The sequence below is a fragment of the Oryzias melastigma genome, linkage group LG6 (genome assembly GCF_002922805.2).
Source record: "Oryzias melastigma strain HK-1 linkage group LG6, ASM292280v2, whole genome shotgun sequence".
In the NCBI taxonomy this organism is placed as follows: domain Eukaryota; kingdom Metazoa; phylum Chordata; class Actinopteri; order Beloniformes; family Adrianichthyidae; genus Oryzias; species Oryzias melastigma.
Window position 1 is genome coordinate 17,271,790 of NC_050517.1, and position 7,582 is coordinate 17,279,371.

The following is a 7,582-nucleotide window of genomic DNA, read 5'->3' on the forward strand; positions in this document are numbered from 1 at the left end:
GGTCCTCAATGCAAGCCCTTCACCAGCAAGCAGCCAGAGCTTTATAAAGATGTTATTATGAAGCTCCTGTTGAGTCCCTGATCAGCGGCTTCAAAGAGACACTTGAAAGAAATAAACTCCACACAAAAGCCTGAAATAGGCATAGGACTACAATATTCATTCACGAATCCCCAGAATGCATTGTTTCTCAGCTTCAAGCTTGGAATAGTTTGAAATTATGCTGCTTATCAGTATTTTTTTTTTTAAGTTACAGAAGGGAATTCAGCTGTTCTACATGAACACACACTCAATTAGAGCGTCTTGGGTTTTAAAGGAAAGTCTAATTGCAGTGTTTTATTGACTCTTTGCTTCAATGATTCTGACAAAAAGGTCCTAAGCTGCTTTTGGCAGACGAGGAAGTTTACACCCGTCCATGAAGTAGATGGCCAATTAGTTTTGTCCGCTGTTTTGCATGCATAACCAGGTGAACGGAATTCAAAAATAACCTGTGTTCAGTGCATTCAGATAAGACTGTAAATAACTTGTTAACTGAGGGCTGAATATTTTAAAGCAGATCTGTGGTTCCTATTTTGCAACCAATTTTGGTGCAGAGACTAAAGCTGGGTTGATAAAATCGATTAATCAGTCTTAGCTCAACAGATCAATAATCGATTCATAAAAAATAAATCAATTTAGCACATAAAGCTAAAAGTTGCTAGCTTGATGCTAACGTTTGATAGGATTTCCCATAGGTAGGCTAATGCTAACGCTGACTACATGAACATCTTTATGAACTCAGACATGAATTTTCCAAACTCTTTCAAGGAAATATTTCTTAAAGTAACCATTTGTGGTCTAAAGCTCCGTTTTTTGTTCATACTTTCTTCTTCTGAAATAAGGTGTAATGCTATAGCACAATCGCCACCTAGTGGCCAAACTGAACCATGCTCCAGGAGAAGCAGAACAACGTTTATAATGTTAATGATCTGAAAAAAAATTTTCTTTTTTCTTTTTTTCTCTCTTTTTTTACATTTTCCCCCCATTTTTCTTCTTTTTTCCCACTTTTTTTCTATTTTTTCTTTTTCTTTCTCTTCCGTCTTATTTAACTAATACATTTTACAGAATGTGAGCTGTATCAGTTTATATAAATATATTCAAATCATATAGTAGATTATTAATTTATTTCTAATTAAATGTGTATAAATGGGTAAACTTGAATGGAATTGATCCAGGCTCTTGTGAATCAAATTGAATTGTTTCTGGAAATTATTATCGATACCCAGCCCTGGCCGACACTTCTGGTGTGCCTCACCCAAGCAGAGCTGTTTTGATAACTCTCAACATACATCAATGCCATATTAAAGCAAGTTTTCCTGATTTGGCTCATTAGTACCTAATTTCCTCATTTTATGATGTTGTTTGCCAACAGATTAATATTTGTCTCTTAGATGCCCCCGGGCTCCTTTATGACAAAAAAACCCTACAAATGGGAAACATCTGCTTATCTGCTCGCTCATTTTATTTATTTTTCAGTGCATCTGTCAAGTTAAATCCACGTTTTCTGCTTTTTATTCTCCAGATTGAAACATCTGTTAAATACAAATGTTTATTGGTTGGTCAATAATTTCTTTATTTGAGTCTATTGAATTTTATGCTCTTCTGTTCATCCAAGCTGCCTTACAACAGATATTTCCTGATAAATTTGGCTTGAGCGTCAGGTCTGTGACCTCTCCCTGCCTCCATGATTAATACGCTGTTCCAAACCAGGCAATAAAAAAGTGGGCACGAGTTTAAATAGGTGTGATGAAAGTGTAACTCTATCCGGCAGCATACTATACTTGGCCGGACGAGGCATCCGAGGTATGGTGGTTTCCATTTGCCTTCAAAGCAGCATCAAATCAGCTGAATGACTGCGGATTGGAAGGGCGAGCCGAGACGGGTGACTCAATCACAACCGCAGTTGTCCTTTAGACCACAAGCGATTACACGCTTTTCTGCTCTCTTTCAGCGGCGAGCGTAGCACTCCCTGACAATTAAAGTCAGTTTAGTGGGAAACGCCAGTGAATACTGCATGAGAGTGGAGCCTTTGCCACCAATGATCTCATTGGGGTCTCTAAACTACATCTTCATATGTCAAGGCTGCTGCCGGCTGCCAGCTAAACGTGTCAGGCCAGAGAGATATGTGAACGCTCATGACTGTTGACAGCCAGTCAATTGTCATCCAGCTCATCTCCCAGCCACTCAAGGCTCCCCTGGCTGGCTGTATTTATTTGCCCCCTCCCCTTTTTTTCTTTTCTGGCTCACCTCAGTCTTGTTTGTAAAGTGAAGGCTCAGAGTTGTCAATGAAAAGGATTTTAAAAGTAAACGTGCGTTCTTTTATTTATTTTTTATTTTTTGCAGAACTGATGGGTCAAAAAGTCACAAACTCTTGGCGACTCCCTGAGGTTAAAGCTTGGGTGTTTTCTCAGTTTGGGATGAATAAAGCTCTAACCTGTAAGTGCATGTGGTTAGTGGTTCAGAAAATCCATTTACTGATTCATTGATAATAGTTTCCAGAAATGATTCGATTCACAAGAGCCTGGATTGATTCGATTCTTTTGATCCTCTCAATTCAATTCAGTTTTGAGTTGACACATTTGTCTAGAAATACATTAATAATCTACTATATGTTTTGAATATATTATATTAATCTGATACAGTTCACAAATTAATAAAATCTATTAGTTATTGGTGAGATTGTTAATAGCCTACAGTGTAACATGAATTCTCTTAAGGAGAAGTTCTAACAAAAATGTTCAGATGATTAACATTGTAAACATTGTTCTGCTTCTCCAGGAGGGCATTTCAGCTTGGCCACTAGGCGGCGATCGAGATAAGAAGAAGAAGTACGAAGAATTAAAAACAGTACTTTAGACCACAAATGGTTACCTTAAAAATATATCCTTAAAAGAGTTTGGAAAGTTCATGCCTGCGAGTTTATTATCAATGACCGGGCGTTAGCATTAGCCATCTTATGAGAAATCCCATTAAACGTTAGCATCAACCTAGCGGACTTTAGCTTTATGCACTAAATCGATCCATGTTTTTATGAATCGATTATTGATCTATTAAGCTTAAATCGATTAATCGATTTCATCAACCCAGCCTTATTCAAAACGTCATTGATGACTTTTCTGAACTCACTCTTCTTGTTTTGCATCCTCCATCTTCCATTGACTGGTGGAGCGGTCCACAGGTTGTTGATTGAGGAATACAGGGGGAAAAAAAGTGACCTCTGGTCTAAACCAGCATTTATTTCTAATTGGAAAATCATGGAGGCTATTGTTTCACGGCCTCGTGTTGCCAAATTGGGCTGAGATTTTCCTCCTCGTCTTTGTTCTTGGCAGCTGACTAAGTGTTTGCAGCTGTCACTTCAGTGTATGCCCCAGTATATGTGGCTTGGCTGCACTTGTCCTCACTGTGGTGACAGTGTGCCGTGACTTATTTCCGGTGACTCACTTTTCTTTGCAACCGCAATGTGTCCTTCAAACAAAAACTTTGGGTGCTTTCTTTCTTTCTTTTTTTTTTTTTTTACAAGAGCTCGATCTCATCTTGTTAAATATGCAAAGCAACAGCGCTTTGCGTGCAGTTCGCTGATTATTTAAGAAGCGCTGCAAGCAGTTTGCTGATGAAATGAAAGTAGAGGAGAAGCCAAAGTTTGTGGTGACAGTAGTACAATGCACGATGATGTACGAGCGTTTAATAGTGGAGGTTTAAACAGCTTTCAGATGTGGTGCTGCATAAATCTACTTTACTTTTGGATTTGCATGTTCCCTCTTATTTTTTCATGCAACTGCTTTAAATAAAAAACTTTTATTATTGCTTTAAAGCTGTATCTGAGTCCTTGTTTGCAGTAGAAAGACAAATGGTATTTCAAATCTTTGTCCTGCAGAGGCTTTCATGCAAATTATTCACACTGGAACCAGCTTATCTGTGAACAATCAAAGGTGGCATTTGGAGACGGATGAAATAGCACCGCATGAATTTTTTTTTCTATCTGCATAATGCTCAATCAGGTCTCTCCACACAAACTTCATGCAAAAGGAAACACAAAAGCCTTTTGAAACGCACACATCAGCAGTTTATCTTGAAATAGCGCGCCATATTGTTGCAAATTGGAGTGATAGTCAACCACGTGCATACGTTATTTGACTGTCATGTATTCAGTATGTGCATTAATGTGCTCAAACAGTAAAAACGTGACGCACAGAGCACGCCTTTCGTTCAGATGATTAAGTGTCATTCAGTTAGGTGTTGGAGCAGGCATCACCTGAGGAGCACATCTGCATCGGCCGTACTGGACTCCGATGATTGAATGCATGCCTAATAAACTGGAGTGAGAATTCAAATGAGGCTCAGACTGCCTGTGAGGCAAGCTAAAGCAAACACCAGGACAGCTGGCAGAGAAATCATTGTGACTAATGGTCTCAGTGTGAGACAGGAGCACGGCTGTGGGTGGTTGTTTCGGCTTGCTAAGGAGAACAGACTTTGTTTGCCTTTCTATAGCATACAGTGTGACTGTGTGATTCTGGAAGTGTTTGCTTTGCTTTCACCGACTTCATAGCGTGACACCAAGACCTATCAAAACAATGCTGTTGTTGTACCTGTTTTCCTGGGATGTGAATGCATAACTACCTTTGGAATATGCTGGTGCACTCCTTTATCGTGTTACTCTAAGACTTTACTTCCTCCACGGTGACCTGGAGTCGGGGTGAACGATCTGATTTGATCTCGTCTTTTGCGTCCACATCTGAGATGGAAAGCGATGGTGCAGCTGTGATAACTGAAGCAAGGCGCAGCGTGGTGGGAGCGCATGTTTTCGCTATAATCTATTCTATCTGAGCCAGAACGGAATACTAAACCTTCCCGGCATCCCCTCATTCTCACATACCGCTGCATGATCAATACCCACATCAAAGGCTGTGTGGAGATAGCTGGATTCTTTGAAGCATGTTTGTGGAGCTGGATTTGCTGAGCTAACATGGTCCACAGAACCCCCTTGAATACGTTTGTTTAGCTAGCATCCTCTCTGTTTGTTGAGACACTGAGTGGTTTCTAATGGAAAACAGACAAGGCCTCTCCCTTGTTTTTTTTTTTTTTTTCCTCTTTACTTTGAGCAGCTAAATCCATCCTTGGTGCCAGCTCTTTTTGTTCATCTGACATACGCCTCATTGCATGCCAGCTCAAATATTTCTCCAATGTCAAAGTGCCTGTGGCATTTCGGAAACAGACAAATGCCAGCAAATAGTTCTCATGAAGGACACAGAATAGCTGGCATCATCCTTTACGGTGCTAGGTGCAAATATGTTAATGAGTAATGGAGGAATGAGTCAGTGCAGTAGGGTTTGGTTTTTTATTTGAATAAGCAGAAATAAATGAGTTTACTGCACAAATAACACGAGGAAGAATGAGGGGGGGAATGTTATTTTGACTGTGAGGAGTTTGATCAAATATAACCAACCTCTGACACTCATAAATACTTGCATGTTTTTCTACAAATTTCCACTAATTTGTGTGGGAAAGTTCGACTCTTCAGCCAGCTCTGGCGGTTTTTTTAAAGTGAAATGTGGGAAAATGCTGACATCTTCTTTTCTCCTCCTTCCCAACACCAGGGGCACCACTAGATTTACATTCCTGTCTCTCCCCATCTCTTTTTCTTTCTCATTTACATTATGGATGGTTCATTTAGCTTACATGACCGAGTGAATACATAACCCAGGGCAATTCAAAATACCGTGAGGGCCTGTAGGAATAAAATGAAACCACATAAGCAGAAAAGATTGCCGCGCAGCCATCTGCGGGAGCCCAGGATTCAGCTCTTTCCCCTTTTCATGTGGTTGAGAAACGCGCCCTGCCGCTGACCCAGATGGCTGATGGAAGCGGCGCGTGTCGGTTTTGTTTAGTGAGTGATAGCTGACAGAAACACGACTCGCAACTGTTTCGTCAAACATCTACTGCACACTGATCATCCACTCATAATGGGTACCTGCTCTGTTGACAGCTTCAGGTCCATAGTACACTGGGGGTCACTGAGTCTTTAGAGGAGCGTGATGTGAATAAAATGCTCAACCTTCACAGTCACTAGTGTTCAACCCAGCTCCACACCTGTGGGAGCTTTAGGACCACCATGCTAGAAAATGCTAACCACATTCAAAAGACAAACATCAATATTTTAGGAAAATATAAAATATTTTTTTTTACTTTTTTGTATTTGAGCTGTTTTTGTACCTTTGATCGCTATGCAGAGAAGATCAGAGAGTATGAGAGTCTTTCAGATTTGTTGCATCACTCATTCTGCTTAGACTTAAAGCTCAAATCAGGCTGAATTGGCTGTGTCTCAAGCTTCAAAGATAGTTAAGTGTAATTTTTATGTAAATTTACTTTGTGGTGCAGCTGAAAGTCCCACTCCGATCATCTTTTGATAAATTTTCAAAGTGTTTCCAGTGGTCTTTTAATTATTATTATGTCATTTTTACCCAAAATCCAAAAGCCTGTCATTTTCTAGAACTTATTTTTTCATAACAGTAAGAGTTCATTACAGACTTACCTCTGAGTTGTTGGTGGAACTGTTGGGAGTAAACCTGCCCCCATTTCCCATCATCCATCTGTTTATGCGCTCTCCAGCTAGCTTACAGCTCCTCACAACCCTAACATAGCTTTACTAATGCAACAAAAATAATGAACAACATTGGTCGAACCAGATACCAGCTTGGACATAGAAAACAAAGACGTACATGGATCTATTTGTCTTCAAGCAGATGCATCAGAATTTAGCAGAGCAGAGAGCTTGTGGCATGTCGATTGCTGCTACAAGCTTTTCCCAACTGACAACGATTTGAATAAAGAAATACTCAAATTTTAATTTTCTTCATATATGTCCTCCATCATCAGAAAAATGTCACAAGAACATGTTAAAAACACAATTTTTGATGTAGGGGGTCTTAAAAGATGTACTATGGATTTCAGAAAAGGCATCTTTTGGTGCACTTTTTAGTATAATATTATATCGCATCAGTTTTTGAACCATGACGGCAAAAATTGTTTTCTAAGCTTGAGTTTTAGAATGTTTGCATCAATTTCTTGTTTCCAGGAAATTGTAAGATGCCAAAGAAAAAATCAGACATTTTGAGTAAAAAGCGACACACTACATTGAGTAAGAATTCAAGCACTCACCGAAAGTATAAATATAGATCCCAGTTAAAACAAATATGCAGAGATCGCAGACGCTGATAGTGAAATGAGTACGTGAGAGATAAAGGACAGGAATGTGTTGAAAAGTTTAAAGATGTGTGTTTTTTTTCTATTTTTATCTTTCTGTGTTTTTATGGTTGTGTTAACATTATGACTCCAATGTGTGGCTGACGATAAGAAGTTAATACTAACATTCAAATTATAATGTTTGACAGAACATTGTTTTTTCTTTTGTTGTTGTTGTCACAAACTACACAGAAAAAACAGTTGTACAAGCACAGCCGCTCAATGGGCTTAATGACAGAGGTGACACGCACACAAACGGAGGCCGGACCACACGCTGTGTGCAAATTCACAAAAAAAGATGTTTCGC